At 42.6% G+C, this 24,246-nt stretch overlaps 2 long non-coding RNA genes across 4 annotated transcripts in view; both read left to right on the top strand.

The window, feature by feature from the left end:
- The window catches only part of LOC141421616 (uncharacterized), an 88,349-nt gene that overhangs the window by 9,534 nt on the left and 54,569 nt on the right, over nt 1-24,246 (top strand). The window contains exons 1-3 of one of the 3 annotated variants that reach the window (XR_012446216.1): nt 17,372-17,429; nt 23,185-23,236; nt 23,971-24,105. The exons of 1 other annotated variant lie outside the window; for it this stretch is intronic. This is a non-coding gene — a long non-coding RNA (uncharacterized lncRNA). Of the gene's footprint in view, nt 1-17,371; nt 17,430-23,184; nt 23,237-23,970; nt 24,106-24,246 lie in introns of those variants that run through there. One more of the 3 variants, XR_012446215.1, reaches the window with a different exon arrangement.
- LOC141421618 (uncharacterized) lies at nt 563-7,222 on the top strand. The gene is made up of 4 exons (XR_012446220.1): nt 563-2,144; nt 2,882-2,939; nt 4,095-4,191; nt 4,456-7,222. It is a non-coding gene; the product is annotated as an uncharacterized lncRNA (long non-coding RNA).

The raw sequence follows: 24,246 nt of genomic DNA, 5'->3' as shown, positions 1-24,246 counted from the left end.
ACTGGGGCTGGAGGATCTGTTTCCCAGAAGGCTCACACACCTGGCCGAGCCTCAGTTTCCCTCGGTTTTTCACCAAGTAGGTTTCTTCACAGTGCTGCTCAAGTTAGGTTAAGCAGCTTTCTTCCAGATGAGTGATTCAGGAGAGCAAAGAGGAAGCTATGATGTCTTTTGACTTAGTTTTGGAATTGACCTACCATCAAACTTGTCATATGCTATTGGTCACACAGATCAATCTTGTTACAATGTGGGAGGGGCCAAGGGTGTGACTAACAAGACCCTTGAGACGGTCTTGGAGCTGGCCACAACACCCACTGATAGAACACTGCATGTCCTCTTAGCAGTAGATGTAAACTGCCTCCTTCCAAGATTTTAAATGTGGTATTTGGTCACTGGGTATGCATAAAGAATGATGTCTGGATTCTCTCTCACTCTTTCTTGTGGGTGCACTCTCTCATTTTCCCTTTCTTACTCTCCCTCTCTTGCCTTTCTCTCTCTCTCTCTTCATTCTCTCTCTCACTTGTTCTCCCATTCTCTCTCTCACTTGTTCTCCCATTCTCTCTCACTCTCTCTCGCTCTCACTCATGCTCTCTCATTCTTTCTTTCACTCACTCTCTGTGGTATTCTTACTCTTGCATTCTCTTTCTTGAGATGTGTATTCTCTCATTCATTCTCTCTTTCCTGCTCCAGCTCTCTGGCATCTTCTCTCTCCAATGCTCTTTGGCCCTTTCATTGGCTCCCTCTCTCATTAGCTCTTTCTCACTCTCTGGCTGGAGGAGTTGCCCAAGCACTAAGAATGCCTGCCTAGTAAATGTGAGGCACTAAGTTAAAACCCCACTGCTGCCCCCCCAACCACACAAAAAAAGTTCTCTCTCTGTCTCTCTCTCTCTCTCAAAAAAGTGACATCTGTTGTTCCTGTGTCAGCTATGGTGATAACAGCACTATCACTCTCTTCACCATTAGTCTGGACCAGATGGTCAATCATACAGGCTCTGAGTATATTCTTAATTTTTTCCCACAGCTTCCAGTGCTCTTTGGTGTTCTTACCATAGACTCCTTTATAAAATAAGGCCCTGCGTGGTCAGGTATGCCTGGATGTGAAATGAATCCTAGCAAGGATTTGGCTCAACTAGGGGTCCCCGTTCCCTCCCGACCCTGTGGCACATACAGAAGGAGCCATCTATTCACCTGTGAACAGATGTGGACAAGAATGGGGTGTCTACCTTCTTGTCTCAAGAAAAGTGAGTCTGAACCCGGGGAGACACCCATAGAGAAGAGAAGACACCAAAGCCAGACCCATCCAGAGGACTTATGACGTTCGTGAAGTAGAAGGGTCCTGCTCCTACCACAGCCCTGCTTGCTCAAGAGGGGTGAGGGGTGGAGAGGACAAGTTCTATGTGAGTCTGGGGAGAAACTGTCTACTTGGCGTTTCTACTTATTGAAGGCAAATGCTTGAGTTTGCCTGTCAGTTTCTTGAGCACTTGGGTTGTGTGAATTTGTTTCTGGACCATCAGGCTGAGGTGGCCTCTGAGATATTGCCCCTCCTGGAGGGAAGTCTTTATCTGAGTAACCAATGCTACTCACCAAGTGCTGGCACTGACATCCAACTTAGCCTATTCCCAAACTCAGAGAGGTGACAGGCTGTACTACCTTTATTCTGCGAGCGAGAAACGTGCCAGACAGGATGAGCATCTTGCCAAGGTTGTTTCTAACACCAGGGAGGAGGCTCAAACCAGGAGAGCCAAGGCTCATGCCCTAAACGCCCTGTTAAATTGGAGATGACTTTTTACCCATACTTGTCATGATCTTCACAGGCCACTCATGGTGGCCCTTCCAAGTCTTTTCAACGCGAAAAGAAAGCTCCTCTGACCCGAGTCACACCTGCTTTCCTGGTACCTCTGTTTGCTGCCTTGACTGTGCTAATGTGGGCTTATCCCTGCTAACCCGTTGCTATAGGCAGTAGCAACCATGTGCTCTCAGGCAGTCAGTCCCCTGGAGGCCATGGATGAAGACATAAGAATAAATCAGTATCTGTTGTCAATCTTTCTGTATTACTTCATTTAAGGTGTGTCTCTTCTAAGCAGCATTTCTCTGGATTAAAAAAAAAACAAAAAAACTCCAACCTGAGACACTCCATTTTTAAAAAGGTGAGTTTAATTTGTTTGCAATTCCTTGGTGTATTTGGATTTATAACAACTTTTCCAAAGTTTTCTTCTCCCTTTTCTTGTTTTTTATTGTATTTGTTTTAATTTTATTTTTCAATTACCATACTTGAATAGTAAGAGTGGGTTTCATTGTTTCTGTTGTATTAGTGATGCTTTCTTGGCTCTTCTGTAGGCTTGCAAGTATTATATACTATTTCTACCTTTTTTGTGGGTAGGTAAAACTTTTTTTTTTTTTTTTTGGCTGTGGCTTGAACCAGGGCCTCATGCACACTAAGCAAGTGCCTTCCACTAAACCATGGTCTCAGCCCCTAATTCTACTTTTCTACCGGGCTCAGCAGTTAATTAAAATAGTAATACTCCTCTAAAGACATAGACTGTCTTCACTTACCTCTGCCTTCTTCCCTCCCAACTTCTACATCCCAGCTGTCTGGTATTTCAGTTCCTCTGCTTTTAATCTCTCAGTAGTTACGACTTACCATCCATTTAGTAATAGGTTTGCCATCATGTTTTGTCACTCTCTTGGCCCTCTACCGCTTCTTGTATGGCTTTCCTCCCTCATTTCTTTCCTCTTTCTTGCTGAAGCAATACTTTTGATGTCTTTTCAAGTTGTTCTTGTGCTATGTTTCCTTCAGGAGAAGCATGGATTTGTCTTAATTATACTGTTGAGATTTGGTATTTTCCTCCAATTCTGGAAACTCTCAGCCATTATTTCTCAACAGGCAATGTCTCAGAGGTGGGGACGTTACACAGGATCAGCAAGGAAAGGCGTCTGTGGAGGTGAGACGCTTCTAAATGATCTGTAAGAGGAGTGGTCCAGGCAGAAGAAGAGCAAATGCAAGGGCTTGGCTGGATTCAGGGACTGAAAGAAGGGTGGGCTGGTGAGGGAGAGGTAGCATGGCAGGAGGCTGGATTAGATCAGAGAAGGAGGCAGGGCCTGCTGTGTTAGGCTTAGTGGGTGAGGCACAGGAGTTTGCATTAAGAAATTCAGTGTGAACTCTTGTGGCAGAGACACATAGCTGTTCTCCCAAACCTGCATTCTTTCTTTTAGAAGTATTACCTCCTTTGCAGTTAGAAGTGTCCACATGACTTTTAAACAGTTGAATGCAAGTGGAAGTGACAAAAAGTTCACATTAAAAACTCCACAGGTGCTGCCTATGCTCTTTCCGCTTTTGGCTGGCTTGGGACAGGGACAAGCACATTAATTGTGAAAGCCATGTGTTGCAGGTGGCAGAGCTGCCTTCGGACTGGGTGCCTGGGTGGCTATATGCAGCAGAATTTGCAAACCCATCCTCAACCTAACTCTCCTGACCTGGACTGCCCTGGGGGTGTGACCTATGAAAAAAATTAATATCTTGTTCTTTAAACCACTGAATTTTTGCTATTGTAGCATAATCTAACTAATGTAGCCAGGAGGGCTTAATTAAAGAATCCTGAAGTCCCATGTGTCACACAGGAGTAGGATAGCTTGTCCAGGCTAATATTAAATTACACACATTAACAATGTCACAGAGAAATGGCCCACCTTTTAACAGATGAGGCCCAAAGAAATCAGCAGCTCTTCCCAAAGACACTCAATCGTAGAGGTCACATTATAGCTAGAACTCCCAATTTCCAGACCAGGAATCTTTCCCTGCGACTGCAAGCAAGAAGGGACAGACTTGAAGGATGGAGTGAATGAGTCTCCACTTAGGTTCACTGGCCACCTGAGAGCTCTGTCCCTCACTGGCACCATTCGGACACAACAGCAAGAACTTTAGTCAGCTGCCCTTCTAAGTCATTTGATGTAAAATTTCCTCCTTCTTGGGGCTGATAATACTCAAGTGTCACAGTGACACTTTGGGCTCTGTCTCTATGTAGGGTCTCAGCAGAACATGGTGACAGTAGAACGAGGGCAGGGAAGAAAGGAGGCCTAAAGTTTGATTTCTCCATCAGGCTGTCAACCTGGGCCAGCTGGAGAATGGAAATTTAGTGTATGTGTTGCAGAAAAGTGATGATGACTTTTAATTACGACCTGGGCTCCACTGCAACAGTAAGAACTCTTGTTTCATTGACCTCAGGCCTGAATTCTCCCAGGGGATCCCCACTGACCACCACTGTAAGGAAATCTGTGATTGATTATACCTCTCTCTTATGGAAGGAGTGAGTGCGTGCTGTACCCACAAAGCAAACAAATGCCCCTACCCCACAATCCCTACTCACAGTACAGGAGTCAGCATAAATGGAGAGAACGAGGGGATCTGAGTAGCATGAGGGATTGGTTAGATTTACTCAAATCTTCGTTCCTCCTCCTCAGATTTCTTCAGCACTGACAGCCACCTGGACTCTGCTGGTACTACCAGGGCTGACCGTCACCTCCTCTAGGAACAGGGCGTCCTTTGCTTGATCTCTAACCATGCAGCTGAACTGACATCCACGAACCTAGTGTTTGGGCTGGTGGAGTGGCTCAAGCAGTAAGAGGGCTTGCCTAGCAAGTGTGAGGTTCTGAGTTCAAACCCCAGTGCCTCAAAAAACAAAACAAAACAAAACAAAACACGAACCCAGTGTTTGTAGCTCTTCTCACCACTTCCAGACTTGGATGAAACACCACAATGATTCTCTCCACGAAGGATTGCCTAACAACACCTGGAGGTGTTGAGAAGGGAATTGTGGGTGAGCCTCGTCCAATGGGAAAGAGAAGATGGGAGGGAGACCGGCAGATCAAACATCCTCGTCTTCCCTCCATGGCTTGCGCTTTGCAGCCTGTTTGGAGAACCATGTATTGAACAGGCCTTGAGGTCTGTCATCAAGCATCAGCCAGAATGGCAGTGTTCCTCTTCACTTTCCCTCCTGTCTTCCTCTGCTTCACTTCCCCTCTCCTCATTCTTGCTGCCCTCTGTTTGCACTTCACAAATGTGACAGTGAATTTTACGTGTCAATTTGGCTGGGCTATGGTGCCAGCTATATGATCAAGAGTAATTCTGGGTCTGGGAGTGTGGCTCAAGCCCACTAGCAAGTTTGAGGCCCTGAGTTCAATTCCACCCCCACAAAAAAGTTACAAAAGTCATTCTGGTTGATTTTGTGAGGGTGTTTGTATGAAATTAACATGAGTCAGTAGACTGAGAAAAGAAGATTGCCCTCCATAATGTGGGAGGGTCCACATTGAATTTAGTCAACTGAAGGCCTGAATGGAACAGGTAGCTCCCCTGGCAAGAGGGATTCTACAGCCTTAGACTTAAATTGCAGCATGGATACCTTTCTAGATCTTCCACCTGTCAGCCCACCCTACAGACTCTGGACTTGCCAGCCCCATATTGTATGGGCTGACACCTTAAAATAAATCTCTTGCCAGGCACCAATGGCTCATGCCTGTAATCCTAACTATTTGAGTGGCTGAGATAGCGAGGATCGAGGTTCGAGGTCAGTCTGGACAAATAGTTCCCAAGACCCATCTCTAAAATAACCAGAGTAAAATGGACTGGAGGTGTAGCTCAAATGGTAGAGCATTTGTGTTGCAAGTGCAAAGCCCTGAGTTCAAATCTCAGTCCCACCACAATAAATAAATAAACAAGTAAACAAATAAATAAAAAAATCTCTTTGTGTAGAAATACGTGCACTATTGGTCCTGATGTTTTGGAGGGCTGTGATTAATACACCAAGCAGGACTCTTGCTCGTTCGTCCTTACCTCAGTCTCCGTTTTGGAGACTAGACCCTTACCTTTCATGAACCTGTGGCCTCCTCTCTATCCCCAAATGGTATTAAAATCTTAGCTCCTAAACCCTGAGGGCCCATTATTGCCCTAGTTTTATCTCACTTTTTTTTGGGGTTTGAACTTAGGGCCACTTGTCTGCTAGGCAGGAGCTCTACCACTTGAGCCACTCGCCAGCCCTTTTTTGAATTGGGTATTTTTCAAGAGAGGTCTCCTGAACGATTTGCCTGGGACTGTCTTCGAAACTTATCCTCCTGATCTCTGCCTCCTGAGTAGCTAGGATTACAGGTGTGAACCATCAGCATCTGGTTCATCTCACTCTTATTGAGCTGGCTTTGGGGATCCCTATTTCTTTCCTGAACTTGAGAGTTTCCTGTTATTTATTATAGACTTTCTATTTTATAAAAATTCCTTTTATTAAATCCTTTGTTTCCTTTTTTATATGTTTTAAAAATCTCACTGTGCCAGACATGGTGATGCATGTCTGTAATCACAGCACTCAAGAGGCAGAGGTAGGAGGATTGAGAGTTCAAGGCCAGCTTGGGCTACATAGTCAAACCCTGTCTCAACCCTCCCCCGTCCACATTGTACATCATCTCTCTATATTTGTAACAGTAGTCTAACTTTGGAATTCTGCATGCAATTGTATGTTGCCCTTTTGCACCATTGTTTAACAATAGCAGACACTGTGTGTGTGTGTGTGTGTGTGTGTGTGTGTGTGTGTGATAGTTTCCATCATATAGGAGTTCTATTTTCCTGACCATTTCACTACTGTTGGATATTTAGACTGATTTTCATTTTACTATGATAAATCATTTTATGGTGAGTATATTTATGCACAAAGCTCTTAGGCTATTTAATATTATTCCCTTAGTAAGAATTCCAAAAAGTATTACTCAGCCATGAAGAAGGATGAAATCTTATCATTTGCAGGTAAATGGATGGAACTGGAGAACACCATTCTGAGTGAGGTTAGCCAGATTCAGAAAACCAAAAATCATATGTTCTCCCTCATATGTGGACTTTAGATCTAAGGCAAATGCAGCAATATGGTTGGACTTGGGTCACATGACAAGGGGAGAACACATACGGGAGATATAGGAATAGGTAGAAAACCCAAAACTTGAAAGCGTTTGGTGTTCCCACTCCAGAGGAGCTAATACAGAAACCTTAAAATGACAGAGGTCAACATGAGAAGGGGATCAGGAACACAGTAAAAAGGTTGGATAGAGATGAATCAACTTGGGTTGTAACACACTTGTGCATGGAAACAAAGCTAGGAATCTCTCTGTATAGTTATCCTTAACTCAACTTGCAAAAATGCTTTGTCTTCCTTATTATGCTTATGTCTTCTCTTCAACAAAAATTGGAGAAGAGGGCAGAACAAGTTCTGCATGGAAGCAAAGGGGAGTGGTGGGGGGGAGAAGGAGGGGGCAGTGGGCAGGGGGGAGAAATGGACCAAACAATGTATGCACATGTGAATAAATGAATAAAAAATTAAAAAAAAGAATTCCAAAAAGTAGAATTACTACATCAAAGAATTATCAGGATTTGATCCTGATCATTTCTGATAGCTTTTTGATGCTTTCAAATATATGAAAAATGTTTTGCCAGTTTTTCTAAATCTTCAGGAGAAGAACTTCATGGTCCTGGCTTTCTTTGGAGTTCTTCATTCTGTAAACCAAGTACACAAGAATATGCCAACATATTTTTTGTTTTTTTATAATATAAAGCCACAGGTAAAATATCAATAAAATTTTCTACCCTCATGGGGGATAGGGGAGAGGGAGAGAAGGAGAGAGGGAGAAAGAGAGACAGAGAGAGATAGAGAGAGAGAGAGAGAGAGAGAGAGAGAGACCTGGTAGGCTGGTACACGGAGTGGAAGGGAGATTAAAAAACTACCAACCGTCCACACCCAACCACTACCACTATAAGAAGAAAACAAAACAACCCAAAACAGATGATCTGAGAAACTAAAAGCTGTTTTTTCAGTATTTTTTGTGGTACCTGAGATTGAACTCAGATTCTCACACATGCTAGGCAAGCACTCTAAACTGAGCTATGGCCCTAGATTTTTTTTTTTTTTTCATTTTGAGACAGGGTCTCCCTAAGTTGCCCAGCCTAGTCTTGAATTGTTATTCTCTTGCCTTAGCCTCCAGAGTGCTGGGGATTACAGATGTGTGCCACCATGTGTGATTTAAAAGCCAATTTTTTAAAAATGGCCAATAAAATAAACAAATCATGAGAAAACCTGATTAAGGAAAAGAGAGACTGTAAAAATAGCACTTGGTGAATGTGTTTGTCCTCTGCCACCACCCATCATATCAGGGTTGTGGATGAATTCCAAATCATAGAACAGGCTGAGTAGGTTTTATTGGGAAGGGGACATTTTCTAGACTGAGCCCTTTGCTCCTCCTATCATGCCATAAGAGATCTGCTAGCATTGGTGTGCCCACAGTGATGATCTGCATTCCAGTAGAGGGCTCTCTTTCCCTATTTACCCCCCCTTCCTAAAAGGGCACCTTTATCAGTGAGAGAATAAACAGACGGTTTGGCCTCAAGAAGCCAAAATCAAGATGGACATGGTTGTGCACCCCTGTAATCCCAGCTACTCAGGAGGTGGAGGTGGGAGGATCACTGTTGAGTGTCCATGCAAAAGCATAAGACCCTATCTGAAAACAAACTAAAAGCAAAAAGACTGGAACCATGGCTCAAGTGTTTGCCTAGCAATTGCAGGGCCCAAGTTCAATTCCCAGAACTGCAAAAAAGATAAAAGCAACTGAATCAATAAATCAAGTTGGTCAAACTCAGTCTCCTGTCCCTTCTTAGTAAAAACACTAAAAACACAAGGACCAGATCTTTTTTTTGACACTACTAGAGTTTGAACTCAGGGCCTTATATTTGCCAGGCAGGTGGTCCCCCACTGGAGCCACTCCACTATCCCTGGGCTGAGATAGGGTCTTGCAAACTATTTGCCCTGCTTGGCTTTGAACTGAGATCCTCCTGATCTCTGCCAAGTAGCTAGGATTACAGGTGTAGCCACCACTGGTAGCTGAGGACAAGATGAATTTATAAATTTTTTTAATCAACCAGAAATAGATTTTAGTTTTTATACAAACTATTTTGGAAAAGAGAAAGAGCGTTGCTCAACTTATTTGGATCCTACATATTTTGATGTATTGTGTTTTTTTTTTTTTTTGGTAAGACTGAGGTTTTGAACTCAGCTTCTCACTTGCAACACAGGTACTCTACCACTGGAGCCATACCTCCTTTTCCTTTCTTTCTGATGCATGGAATCAACAGTGTTCAACTTTCAGATATTTAGGCATTTTTCAAGTATTTTTGTTATTTGCTTCTAAATTTATCCTGTTGGGGCCAAGGAACATATCTGGATGATTTCAATCATTTTAATTTGTTGGGATTAGTTTGATGGCTCAGGATTTGATCTCCCACTATAAATGGTTCCTGTGCTCTGCTTGGGTTGAGAGGAGAGTTCTGTGAATGTCAGCCAGGTCAAGTTGCTTGATCGTGTTTTTAGGTCTTCCACTCCTCTGTTTAGTTGTTTGGTCAGCTAGTGAGAAGAGTGTTGAAGTCTTCAGTTCTAAATCCAGATTTTCCTATTTTTCCCTCCAATTCAATAATTTTACTTTATCTTTTTGAAGTTCAGTTTTTAGATGCATAAACATTTGGAATAGTTACACCTTTTTGATAACTTGATCCCATTTTTCACTATGCAATATTTCTCTTTCTCCCTTTGTTCTGAAGTCTATTTTTGAGGCTGATATAGCTCTTCCAGGTTTCTTTCTTTCTTTCCTTTTTTTGGTGGCACAGGGATTTGAACTCAGGGCCTCATGCTTGCTAGACAGGTACTCTATCACTGGAGCCACTCAGTCAGCCCCCTCTTCCAGTTTTCTTCTCTTTCTTTCTTTTTTCTTTTTGTGGTACTGGGGTTCGAACTCAGGGCCTACACCTTGAGTCACTCCACCAGCCCTTTTTTGTGAAGGGTTTTCTTGAGATAGGATCTCTCCAACTATTTGTCTGGGCTGGCTTTGAACTGCGATCCTCCTGAGTAGCTAGGATTACAGGCGTGAGCCACAGGTGCTCAGCTCCAGTTTTCTTTTGATCAGTGTTTTGTTTATTTAGTTGTATCTTTGTCAATCTTTTAGCTTTATTATATCCCTTTTTATTTAAAGTGAGTTTCTAGTAGACAACATATTAATTGGGCCATGTTTTGTATGTAACGTGACAATTTCTGCCTTTTAATTTGGGAATATCCCTGTCTTTTCCATGTGCTCAGTGGGGGCCTGTGATGATATAGACTCCCCATGTCTGGGTTTCCACATTCTAAACCAGTGGTCCTTAGGCAAGGGTGATTTTTGTCCTCCAAGGGATACCTGGCACTGTCTGGAGGTATTTTTGATTGTCACAACTGGAGAGGGAGTGCTGCTAGCATCTATATGCAGAGGCCAGGAATGTTGCTCGATATTCTGTAATGCATGGAGAAGACTTCTGCACAAAGTAATTATCCAGCACAAAACTTCAATAGTGCTAAATCTGGGAAGCTGCTCTGAACTGCCATTAGAGGGCTTGAGGCATGGCTCAGGTGGTAGACTACCCATCTCACAAGCATGAAGCCCTGAGTACTGAGTACTGCTGAAGAAAGACGAAGGAGGAGGAGGAAGAAGGAGGAAGAAGAGGAGGAGGAGGAGGAGAATAATTTATAAAACTTTAGTTGCTTTCCTCTTCCCACTTTGTGACAGTCACCTCTCTTTCCATGCTTTGACAAAAGTGAAGCAATGTGTCCCAATTTTTCTCCCAGAGTTTGTCATCAGTCTTTTGAATTCATAGCACACGGTTGGCTCTGTTCTCGGATGGACTACAGAGAAGCTGTAATTTTATAGATTATCTATTTTTTTCATTGCTTGGGTGGAAGTGATGTTCTCTTATGGCGTTTTGCATCCTAAGTAAAAGCTGACTCCCCACCTCATTTTTAAACAACTGGTTCCACATCAGGACAAAGACAACTATAAATTAATTTCATTGACAAAATTTTGCAATGTATGTATCTACAAAGTAACTCATCGTATAGGGCTTGTCCCAAGCATATGAGGAATGAAAATTTATCGTAATCTAGTTCTTCAACAGACCAAAGAAGCAATCCATATGATCACCCAACATATACAAAAAATTTCCTCTTTCTCTTCTGCGTCCCCTTTCCCTTCTTCTTCATACTGGGGTTTGAATTCAGGGACTTGTGTTTGCTAAGCAAGTGCTCTGTTGCTTAAGACACACCCCTGGCCCTTTTAGCTTTAGTTTGTTTTATAGATAGGGTTTCCCACTTTTGCAGGAGTTAGCCTTGGACCATGATCCTCCTACCTCTGCCACTTGAGTAGCTGGGATTATAGGCATGTATCCATGTACCACCATGCCCAGCCCTAAAAAATTTCTTCTATAGCCTTTTTTTTTCTTTTTTGGCAGTACTGGGATTTGAACTCAGTCTTGTGTTTTTTAGGCAAGTGTTCTACCACTTAAGCCATTCCACCAGTCCTCTTCTATAGGCCTTAAAATATGCCCATGATTTAAAATAAAACCTCTTAATCTAGGAGTAGGAGAAGATTTTTTTAACCTAGTATAGAATCTTACCCAATACCTACAATAAATACCATTTAACGTTGAATCCTAATTATATTCCCACTGAAGTCAGGAGTAAGGTAAGGATGCCTTCTGCATCCTAACTGTTCAGTGTTTTAGTGGAGGTTCTCATCAGTACAATAAGGTAAGGAAAGGAAGTAAAAAAATAAGAATTGATAAAGAAGAGTAAAACTCACTATTGGTTGTTAAATAGAATCAATAAAAAGACATTAGAATTAATAAGATAATTCAACAGTTTTCTAACTTTAAGATTAACATGAACAATCAATGTTACCATATAATGTTATACTGGCTGAAATGTTAAAAACAAAAAGTATCATTTGCTATATGTATATACATATGTATGTGTAAGATATCTAGAAATAAAAATAGCATATATTTTTTCAATATTTCTATGGAGAGATATATAAGACATCTTTTTTAGGTACTGGGGTTTGAACTCAGGACATTGTGTTCTACCACCTGAGCCATGCCCCCATTCCCATATTAAACATCTTTGACCTGGGTGCCAGTGGCTCATGCCTGTAATCCTAGCTACTCAGGAGGCAGAGATCAGAAGGATCACACACGCATACAGTGTGCTTTCAACAAGTTCACCACTCCATTTTGTTTGTTCATTTTTGTTTTTTGAGACAGGGTCTTACTATGCAGCCCAGGATGGCCTCAAACTAGCAATCCTCCTGCCTTATTTATTTTCTAAAATGAACCTCCTGTAGAAGAATGAAACTTCAAGAATAGCAAAAGTAGTTTTGATGAAGGAAATTGGAATACTTGTTTTATTATTTATAAAGTCTTATTACATAGTATGATAAATAAAAGAGTGACTTATTGGAATGCGGATAGTAAAAATAGACCAAAAGAATGCAATTGCAACTCCAGAGAAAGACCCTTACATAGGACATGTGAGAAATGACAGAGTGCTAGTACAGGTCATTAGAGAAAGAGAAAAAACAGTTAATAAATAGCAATGACATCATTAATTTTTCCATATAAAAATTAATTAGATTCTTATTTAATTTTTTTTGGTGGTGCTAGAGATCGAACTCAGGGCCTCGCTCATGCTATACAAATGTTGTACCACTGCATTACTACTTTAAGCCATCTACAAAAATAAATTGAAGTCAAATTATGAACTAAATATAGTAAATGCAAACATTTAACCTTTAGGAAAAATAGTTTGTTCATTCATTCAACAAATACTCATTGAGCTGCTGTTACCGAACAGGCACGGACCCAATGCTGAGGACAGAGCGGCAAAAGACACAAAGTTCTTGCTCTTTTATGGTTTATTTTTAATTGAATTAATTTTTGGCAGCACTGGGGTTTGAACTCAGGGCCTCACGCTTATGCAAGTGCTGTTACAACCTGAGCCACTCTGCCAGCCCTCGTTTCAGTAACCAAATTCATATATAATTTGTCAAGAGATGACAAGTACAATGGAGAAAAATAAAGCAAGGGGAGGGGATAGAGGGGATGTAGGGCGGTGTTGCTATTTCATACAGGGTGTTAGAGAAGGTGACATCTAAGTGGGAAGCTGAAGGAACTGAGGGAATTTGGCCTGTGGATATCTGGGAGAGTAAAGGACCAGTCTGTGGACTGAGGACGTAGCTCAGTTGTAGAGAGGGCTTGAGGCAGGCAAGACCCTGGGGCAGGGATGTCCTCAGTCTTTGAATGACAAGGCCAGTGTGGCTAGAGTGGAGAGAGAGATGGAAGATGGGGTAAAAGAGGAAGTAGAGGAACAGGATATACAGGGTCTGGAAGGCAGTGCAAGGACTCTTGAAGGTCATGGGAAAACCCTGGGGATTTGGGCTGAGTGGGAGGATGCGACTCACCATCTGTGAGGATTGCTGCAGCTGCTGTGTGGAAGGCAGTGGAGAGGTGCAAGTGGAGAGAGGGGAGTCCTGCTGAAGACTATTTCAATAGCCCAGCGAAGTGTGGTGTTGAGTCCCTGGGTGGAAGGGGTGGAGGTGGGAGGAAGTGGATGTGTTCTGAAGGTAGAGAAGTATCATTTGCTGGCAGTGGATGTGAGAGAAAAGAAGTAAGGGTGTGGAGACTCTAAAGCCCAAGCCACTGAGTGAGTGATGGTGCCTTCCAATAAATGGTGATTTCTTGGCTGGCAAAGTGACTCAAGTGGTAAGAGAGCCTGCCTAGCAAGCATGAAGCCTGAGTTCAAACCCCAGAACCACCAATAAGCAAATAAATGAATAAATAAAAAACTAATGATGAATTCTGTGGGAGGAACAGGCTTGTGAGAGAGCGGTAGAGCTTGGCTTTAAACATGTTGAGTGAGTCACCTGTCAGACACCAAGTAGGCAGCTGAATGGTACGTGAGTCTCGGGTGAGGCAAGAGAGCAAAGCCTAAGATGTCAACTTGGGAGCTGTCCAACTACAGGTGGTCTGCAAATCATGTGGCTAGTGACATCATCCAGTGAGTTAATGTTCACAGACGGAGGAAAGGACTGAGTCTTGGGGAAGACCAATTTTCGAAGAAGGAAGAAAGAAAGGAACCAGTGAAAGAGGCTGACAAAGAGCATTCTGTGAGATTTGAAGATGTTCTGAGAATGAGGGCGTGATTGTGTCATAGTCTGTTGAATGGCTTAGTGAGATGAAGATTGAATATTTGTCATTGGATTCAACAGAGTGGAGATTATCTGTGACCTTGCTGCTTGTTTAAGGGGAGTGGTGGTGATACAACCCTGATTGGAGTAGAATAAAAAAGATCAGGAGTTGATCAAGTGGAGAAAAGGTATCTTTTTGAGGAGTTTTTCTGTAGAGGGAGCAAGGAAAATGGGATGATTGTTGAGAGGGTGTATATTTTGGTTTTTGAGACAGGTTCATGCTGTGAAACCCAGGCTGGCCTTGAATTCTCAAACCTCCTGCCTCAAAGTCAGGAGTGCTGGGAAAAAAGGTGTGTACCACCACACCCGGCTGGGCATCTGTTTTTTAACATAGGAAATATACGGCGTTTGTATGATGGTGGGAATGACCCATTAAGGAATGATATCCTTCTGGAGAGGAGGAGTGGGATCCAGGGAGAAGGGTCAAGTATTGGATTTACAATAGAAGCACTGACATATCCACTGTGACAGAAGGGAAAGCAGAGAATTTGGAATGTATTTAAGGAATTGGTAATACTCTAGATTTTGCTTCTATATTCTCATTGAAATAAAAAACAAGATCATAGCTAGAAGTGAGGAAGTGAGAGGAAGTGGGAGGTTTGGGGAAAGAGGAAAAGCTATGAATAGGATTGAAGGACATTGCTACAGAATCTATTAAGGTTAGTGGTAATGGGTTTAAGAGACCCTTCATCATGCTTGAGTTTTCCCAGAGAGAATATCATTTGCATGTGTGCTATTAGATAATAAATGGAGAGTTATATTTATTCACTATTGGGGTTTTTCCAGAAAAGCTCAGGGGAGGAAGAGGGAAGCAAGAGAGCAAGTACTCGTACAGAGAAGTGACTATAGTGATGGCATGTGAATTCTAAGCTAGACGGTGTAGGCATGAAGGAGTGAGTAAAAGCTAGCAGGTCAATGTATAGCATGCCCTATTAGGCTTGAAGAATCATGAGTCAGGCTGTTGGAGGGAGTGTGATAAAAAATAAGAGGTGGTATTGAACAAGCGAGATGCTTGTCATCAGGATAACGGAAGGAATGCTTCTTGGTAAGGATAAGGGCAGGTTTCAGGTGTGACTATAGAAGTGGGAGGCATGGGGAAGGGTGAAGACAGGACCACAAGGAGTGATGGAGACAAGGGTCTAAGAGGATCATGCTCGAGGATATTGAAGTCACCAACAATTAAAATGAGGCTTAGTACTAGAAAGAGATAATGAATCAGGTGCTAAAATCTTCAAGGAATGAGGAGTGGTAACCTGGAGGTCTGAGATGACTGCAAAAAGTAAGGGTAAAAGAAGCAAAATCTTCAACAGAGGAGTAGAGTTCAGAATATGCAAGTAACCTTGCAATCAGCAACAAACAGAAATCAACCCAATAAAGAATGTGTGGAGCCCTGAATGGCTACCACACTGGTAATCAAGAAAATGCACATGAAAACATGACTTTCACACCTATCAGACTAACAAAAATAAAAATGCCTAAAAGTACTTAACACTAGCAATGATGGAGGAGGAGTGGAGGCTCTCATACAAGTTTCAATCGGAAACACAACTTCAGAAAATAAATTTGGTAACATCCAGTAAAGATCAAGGTGCCCTTTAACTCAGCTTCCTTTTTCCAGATAAACTTCAGAGAGAAACTCACTCACGTGTGGGGAAAGGAGATGTGCACGGGCTGTGTATGGTAGCACTATGTGTAACAGATAAAATTCAAACAGCTCAGGGCTGGGTGCTCATGCCTGTAATCATAGCTACTTATGAAATGGAGATCGGGAGGATTGTGGTTTGAGGCCAGCTCGGGTAAAAAGTTAGTGAGACCCCCATCTCAGTCAATAGCTGGGTGTGATGGTGCATGCCTGTCATCTCAGCTATGCAGGAAACATAAATAGGACGACTGCAGTCTAGGCTGGTCTGGGCAAGAGCATGAGGCTCTATCCCCAAAATACTGAAAGTAAAAAGGGCTTGGGACATGGACAGCAAGCATGAGGTCCTGAGTTCAACCTGTAGAACCACCAAAATAAGAAAAAAAAAAAAACACACACCAAAAATTAAATGACTTAAATGCCCATCAACAGGAAAATGAATAAGTAAATTGTGTATATTCATACAAAATTAATGTAGTGTAAGTAAATAGACTAGAGACGCTTGTGTCAGAGTTCAATTCCAAAAAATATAAGGTTGCTGAAAACCAGGAAGTTGTATGATAAGTATAAAATAGTACCACCTTTGCTGAAGTATAAAAACAAGCAAAATGATACAAAATGATATTTTTCATTTATGAGTGCATGCATAGTAAGAATGTAAAAATAGCCAGGTGCCAGTGGCTTACTCCTATAATCCTAGCTACTTGGGAGGCTAAGATTGGGAGGATTGCTGGCCAAGCCAACCTGGACAAATAGTGATAGAGTGCCTGCTTTGCAAGTGTAAAGCCCTGAGTTCAAACTCCAGTCCTGCCAAGGAAAAAAGAATGCAAAAATTTGGGAAAAAAGGTTACATAGAACTCTGAACAATGGCCACTTCTGGAGATGGTAGTGGGGTATGCTATTCAATTTGTAATGTTTTATCTTTAAATAAAAGTTGGAACAAATAAGAAATGTTATTATTTGTTAAGTGTGCGTGGTGACTGTAATTACACTGTTCTTTTTCATGCAACTGAAATATTTCACAATAGATTTAGCCGATGGTATATATGGGGATGACACAACTTTTAGAGAACAGATAAACACATTTTTAAAACTCACAGAACCCCATTGTTTAGTTCCAGTCTTTCAGTTTGTAAGCATTTCTTGAGAGCCTCAGAGTTGCATAACAGCGCCCTTAGGGTTAGGGCGCCTGCAGAGAAAGCAAAATTTCCAGACAGATGTCAGAAAGAGAAATCTGCCACAGGTGGAAACATACAATGCTTTGTGACAAACATTCCTGAAGAGGGATCAGGGATGCTGCTGGTGGCTTGGTCTAGAATGGGCTGAATTTGATCAAAACCTACTGAGATATTTTCCTGTAACCACAGGTCTCCAGGACTTCATTCTGTGACAGCTTCCCCCAGGTTCTCTCTGGCCATAAGGAGGCATTCGGATATCTGTGTGATATATAAATATTTATTTAGCTAATATATACTAGTGGCTGCCAGGTAAGGCATGCCTGCACACACACACACACACACACACACACACACACACACACACACCCCATGTAACATCCACCCCTCTTTCTGAGCTCTCTCCCTCTTACTGCAAACATCAAGGTCAGAATGAGAACCTCTGTCTTCCTCCAGGATCTTTTGTTGCCAGGAAGCTAGCGAAGGCTGATTTGGAGGTAGGACATTGCTTGATGGAGGGTTATTCAAGAGCACTACAGGTGGCTCTAAGGATGCCACATTTTGCTGAGATGTCTTTGTGACTCATCAGAAGGGCTTGGGAGTGTGGTGGGAAAGGAACAGGGTGAGTTTAAGGGCAGTGTCTGAAAGACAGGTAATCAGCACAGCTCCATGACTGCTGCAGACCCAGGCTTCTGTTCAGGAACCAGAAAATAGCACCTGAGTGCATTGGTCCCAGGTAGGCATGTCTGTGTTCTCCAGAGGTCCCCCTGGGGGCAGAGGGCTGTAGGGACTAGAAAGGCCAGAGTCTTCTAAGACACACAAACCTCAGCACAGTGTCTGCTCTGTAAGGCTTGAGGTTGGCTCTCTGGGGACCCGGTGAACTGCATCAGTCACCACCAGGAGTGTCAGACTGTAGACAGAGAGGGTCTTAAGGCCTGGACTCAGGTCTTATCAGATTAAGTGCTAATCTTCTTATTTCCTTCCTACCAGAGATAAAAGGTCAAATCCCCCATCCCCTGCTATTGTAGAAAGAATCAGCCACTGCCTGAGATACCAGTGGGCTGAGCTACTCCTGCTCTCAGAGGCCTTGGTCCAGGCTCTCAGGGCTTCACAAGACCAGGGACAAGAGGATGACAGGGCTTGGCCTGGACCCAGAAGAGCCTCCTGGGGTTTTCCCATGACTCCCTCTATCTTGGAAGTATGTCTAAAAGTTCTCATTATGTAACTGGAACATAGTTTTTCAGAAAACTTAATCACAGCTGAATTTTTATGCGAGTTATCTGAAAGCTATACATACACAGCTAACTTAAAGTTATTAGATTTTAAGAACAGATTTTGCTACTTAATATCTTCAATAATCACTGCAATTGTACATTCGAAGTTTAAGAAACCATCCTTAAAAATCATCTGAGGTTGGCTGGACGCAGTGGTTTACATCCTTGGCCTGTTCTAGCATCTAATTCACAATGCCACATTGTACTTAATCCTCCTGTTGCCTTTGTTCTCTCCTCCCCTCCCCGTGACATTTTCTAAGTCCTGTTTTTCATGACATTAACAGTTTTGAAGTTTTAGTCAGGATGTTTTGTAATCTGAGCTACTTGGGAGGGAGAGATTGGGAAGATCACAGTTTGAGATCAGCACAGATAAAAATCTTCACAAAACCCCATCCCAACAGTGGCTCAAGTGACAGAGCACCTGCCTAGCAAGCACAAAGCCCTGAGTTCAAGCTTCAGTAGTGTCAAAAAAAATTGTCTGAGGTATATGTAGTTCATCATTAAAAAAAGCAATCTTTAAAAATTTTGAAATAATTATAGATTTACAGAAAGATGGCAAAGAGCATGGAGAGTTTCTGTACATCCTACGGTTAAGACTATATAAAAGAATGACACATTTTTCAAGACTAAGATTGACACTGGTACAATGTTACAACAGACTTTATTCGCATTTCCCCATTTCCCCACTAATGCCCTTGTTCTGTTCCAGCATCCAATTCACAATGCCACATTGTATTTAATACTCATGTCACCTTTGTTTGCTCTGCCTCTCTGTGACATTTTCTCAGTCTTGCTCTTCACAACCTTAACCATTTTGAAGTTTTAGTCAAGACATTGCAGAATATCCCTCAATTTGGGTTTGTCTGATGTTTTCCTCATGACTGGTCTGAGGGTTTTGGGGAAAAACACCAGAGGGGAAGCGCCTTCTTATCATTTCAGGAATATAGGATGTCAGCACGGTTTATGTGGTGATGTCAACCTTGATCACTAGGACGCGTCTGCCAGGTTTCCCCACTGTGAGGTTACCATTTCCTCCTTTTCTATGTTCTCTGGAAATGAGACTCCAAGGCCAGCCCACCTTCAAGGTGGGGGATAAGGAAAAAGATCTACAAATAGTATTTATAATCCTTCTGTAAAAAAGATTCCTTTCTTCTCCACCATTTAGTCATTTATTTAATTTTTTTTGTTATTAGTATGGACACACATATATTTGTTTTATGGTTTGAATTAAAATCCAATGTTGTTCAAATTGTTCTAGTTTTGGCTTTTGCCATGCCTCCATCCTTTTTTTTTTTTTTAAAGATTTGTTTCTTTATGTAATTTTTTTTTTGAACAATTGTTTATTTTCTTTCACGGCAAGATGGTCCAGGGTCATTTTGTATTTTCTCTGTGCCTCTTGGGAATCTGAGGTCCATTGTTTACCTTCCTAATCACTATTTTCTGGGCTACTTTTGTTGAGGGTCAGAAACTCTTAGTGTGTCTTTTCTGTTGAAAGGAAGATTGAGGGACATTACCAGGTAATAATGTAAGATATTAAAGAAAATGACTGAGGTTTCTCCTTGTATTAATTTGTCAAGACTCCTATAACAAAACACTATAGGCATGGTGGCTTAAACAACAGAAGGGCTGTAAATCCAAGATGAAAGTGTTAGCAGGTTTGGTTTCTCCTAAGGCCTCTCTCCTTGGCTTGCAGAAGGCCATCTTATATGACCTTTTCTCTGTGCACACACATCTCTGGTGTCCTTTTGGTGTAACCAGATTCCTTTTTATAAGGACATAATCAGATTGGGTTAGGACCCACTGTAACGGTATTGTTTTAACTTAATCATCTCTTTGAAGGCCCCATCTCCAAATATCTGTCCTAGGACTGCACTCTGAGGCACTGGGGGTTAAAGCCTTGACATACGACTTGTCAAGGTATACAGTTTAGTCCCAAGCAATCATTGAGACAAACGAGATTGAACTTGCTTTGAAAGCCAGAGATCCAGATATAAAGTACATGATTGTTTAAAGCTTTGATGTTGAGAACAGATGTGAACTTGTCTATTTTTAGAGATGGATGATTTCATTCCCTAGGAAAGGCTAGGTTAGTTTTCTATATTAATTTCCTACTCATGCAGAGACTTAGTGGTATAAAGACTGGAATAGACTACTCAGGAAGTGGAATAAGAATTAAATCAAGATAAAAATGGGCACTAGAGAAATGATAATGAGCTATTTTAGTCATTAGAGCTCAGAAGGAACTTTATGCCTTTCTGAGCAAGATCGTCATCATTTATTTACATTAAGATTACCAATTTGTAAAACACCTCCAAGAGTTTTCTTTCATCCATAAGAAAAGTCCAAAATCCCATGGTCTTCCATATCACCCCTGCCTTACCTAGGCTGTCTGCTCTACTCCGACGACTGCTCTTTGTGCCTCTCTGTTCTACCATGGGCCCAGGCTCATTAGACTGTGCTTGGAGGGCTATCAGTCCTGTTACCAAACATGGCCTATTCTAGCCTCATGTGCCATCCTACTTCCTGTAAAAGCATTTCTCCTTCCCTCCAGCCCTGGGCGTTATTCCAAATCCTTACAAGGATGAGTTACATCCTTTCTTGGGGATGGGCACTGTGTTGTCTCAAAACCAATGTTGCTCAGAACAGTCCTCAACCAATGACTGACAGGACTTAGAAATAAACTCCGTGAGGTCTACCGACTGTTCTGGTTTGTATGGGACTCAGGGGTTTCCTAGAATGCAGACCTGCAGTCCCGGGAAAGTGGGGTTGTGGACCACTCTAAGTCCCTAATTCTCTTGGGTTAACTGAAATTTCCAACAGTTGCTTAGAGTTCCTCAGTAGGATTGAATATGAGTTGCTCATAGGGGTAACCAGTTTAATCAGGCACCATTCTTGGGCGTTTTCCTCTTCTACCACCTTTTCTCCATTCTCCTAACACTACTTCCCAGAGGCACCTCCAAAAAAACCTACTTGCCTTGCAGGATGCTTTGGAGGGCAGTCAACTTGAGATAATTGTTTCTTGGTCTTCCATTAGGAGGTGAGGGAGTTTGAGATGAGAGGTATAGGTTGAGACAGTTGTTTTAAACTGCTGATGCAGTTAAAGTAACACAGATTGCCATGGGACGGGGTCTTTGGGTAAGTAAGGCTGGGCAGTATGGACCGAGGGACAGGAAGTGGTGAGAGTAAAGGCCCTATGAAAGCTTTTGGAACCAGAAGGGAGTGGCAGGACTCCCTTCAATGAGAGCTGTGTAATGAAGGAAGTAACTTGCCTGTCAGACACGCTGATAAGTGTAGTTTCTCTGATGAGGAGGTTATTGTGGTGGCTTTAGGTGGGAACTGAAAGAAGAGAAGGTTCCAGCAGTCAGGGGAAAGGTCAGAAGGTGGAAATGTTGATAAGGAACCAGTTCAATGCTTAAGGATGTGGTAGTGGTAGAGCACATACTTGATGTGCCCTAGGCTCTGTGTTTGAACACCAGAACCATCAGAAGAGAAAAAACTTCAATGTTCAGATGATGAGTGTGTGTGGGGAGTGCAAAGGTGACTCTAAGAAGAATGTAGTAAGTGATAGTCTTTATTTGGAGGTCCACCGAGAATGCAGGCATCACAGGTCCTAATGTGTTCCATCGTATGATTGTCTTCCCTGGGTTCTTCCCAAGAGGTCCAGAAGGAGGAAGGCTAAACAGTGACTACCATGTTCAAGATCATGCCACAGGCTTATAAGGGACTTATTGTTCCTCCATGCCTCAATCAGGAAGAATGTCAGCAAAAGAACAGATAGAAGCCCTTCCCTGGCTGATGGGGTGGCTGTGATCACTGGCTCTACAAAAGAGTGAGTGAATGGAATTCCTGGCTGGCTCAAGATGAGGAGATGTTACAGTGAGCTCTGCAGTCATGTCCATCTCACACATTCATGATGACACCCCTACTTAGGTTACAAATCTTAACATCGTTCTCTAGAATATCCGGCTTCGTTCTCTCTTTTTTCTCTCCTTCCTCCCTCCCTCCCTCCCTCTTTTTTCTTCTTTCCTCCTTCCTTTTGGCGATAAGGTCAGTGATGGTCCATTTTCAAGGCAAAACAGTTAACCCTGAATGGAAAATTACTGATAACTTGCTTACATAGCTGCTTGCAGATGTAACAAAACTCGTGCAACTGGGAAATCACAAACAGGATTTTGGGGAGAGGCCAAAAAACAAGGGAACTTAAATGGGGAGGGATAAACCACAATGAAATGAGGAAATGGGTAAAAACTACCTATGTGCCAGAAAGCACATATCACAGGGAAATCCTCCCTCCACAAAGAAACAAAGGGAGGTGGAGACAACTGAAGCCAGCTTTTCCAATTTGAACAATCCCAAGAGAGACATATTTTAAAATAATCCAATAGGAAATAATAAAATTTAGGTGACAGCAGGAAGATTGTATACCTCGTAATACTCATCCAATGAGGAAATGGGGGAGGGACCTGCACACTAGGGATAAAATGCCTATTTTGTCTTCTCTGGGTGTGCCTGTATACCAGACATCCAATCTTGCAAGACTATCTTTTTTTTTGGTGGCACTGGGATTTGAACTCAGGGCTCATGCTTGCTAAGCAGGAGCTCTTTAACCACTTGAGCCATTCCACCAGCCCTAAGACTATCATTAAAGTCTTGGTCTCTCTGCACTCCACATGTCTCTGAGTCCATTCTTTGAGTTTGGGCAAGTGAGATTATTTCTCACCTTCCTTCCTTCCTTCCCTCCCTGCCTCCCTCCCTCCTGTCCAAGGGATGCCACTGTGGCTGTGTTTATTGAGTGGCAATGACCTTAGTGCCCATTAATTTAGACTTCTGTCCTCTCCTCAGAATTCCAGATAGCTCCCCAACCTTTTGTGTTTTTCACCATAAATGCTGAGCTGGTTTCCTCTTAGCTTGAAAGTACAGTCTGGTCTCTTAACTGAACTCATCTTTCATCTCATCCCAATTCCCTTTCTCCTCACAGGGGAAGCTCTGTGGTTCTGGTCCCATCTATGGTGGCTTATGTGCCAATACCAGTGAGTATGTGGCCCTCTGGTAGGGCTGGGTGAGGGCCAGCTGATGGATTTCTTGTGAGGCCTACAGCGGTGGTGGGAGAAGTGACTGTGGATCCCAGATAAAATGGAATTATCATCAGCATAATACCCTGAGCTACAGACCAGGTATTATACTTTCATTTTGTCCTGATGTAAAACCCAAGGACATTAAGACACTTGTCCAGGTAAGTGTAGTCAGTGTGCATTATTGCAAAGACAAGGCCTTCAAGTTTCTTAATTCCAGTTTCCTGACTGAATGTTCAAAAGCAGTTTAGTTCTGTCTGTGTCAAGCTTGGATACACATGGCAGCAACTTGCGGACATTTCCTGAAGCCCCTTCATTCTAGGACTTTATCCCTTGAAAATTATCATGGAGTCGTGAGGGGTCACAGAGGAGTTTTTGTTTGGGCCTAGTCAGGTATATCTTTTTCTTTTTTTTGCAGTACCAAGGCTTGAACTCGGGACCTACACCTTGAGCCCCTCCACCAACCCTTTTTGTGTTAGGTTTTTATGAGATTGGGTATCAGGAATTTATTTGCCTGCGCTGGCTACCAACTGCAATCCTCCTGATCTCTGCCTCTTGAGTAGCTAGGATTACAGGTCACTGGCTCCCGGCAGGCATATCTTCTTAGTCTGCAACTCAGAGTCACAGCTTTGGTTTGGGTAAGAGCCTCTCCTCCCATGCCGATCTGCTTGTCTCTTTCCTTTGCTTTTCAGAAGCTGTGAGTCTACAACACCAGCAAGACAGCCCTGTTGGGCCTCTGTAAGTCTCTGGCCATGGAGCTGGCTCCAAAAGGCATCTGAGTGAACTGCCTGGTGCCAGGAATAATCAATACTGACTTCAGTCAAGTGGTGAGGATGACAACAGGTTCCTGTTCCCACTCTCTGCCCCTTGGTCCCAGTGGTTCCTTCACGGGCCAGGCTCCTGTCTGAATTGAGGAGGCTGAAGCCCCAGACCAGGCCCATCACCCAGTTTCTCTGCCTTGCAGCCTT

This window comes from Castor canadensis, chromosome 3 (genome assembly GCF_047511655.1).
Source record: "Castor canadensis chromosome 3, mCasCan1.hap1v2, whole genome shotgun sequence".
Lineage (NCBI taxonomy): Eukaryota > Metazoa > Chordata > Mammalia > Rodentia > Castoridae > Castor > Castor canadensis.
Note: the sequence above shows the minus strand (reverse complement) of the source record. Positions and strands in the feature narration are given on the sequence as shown.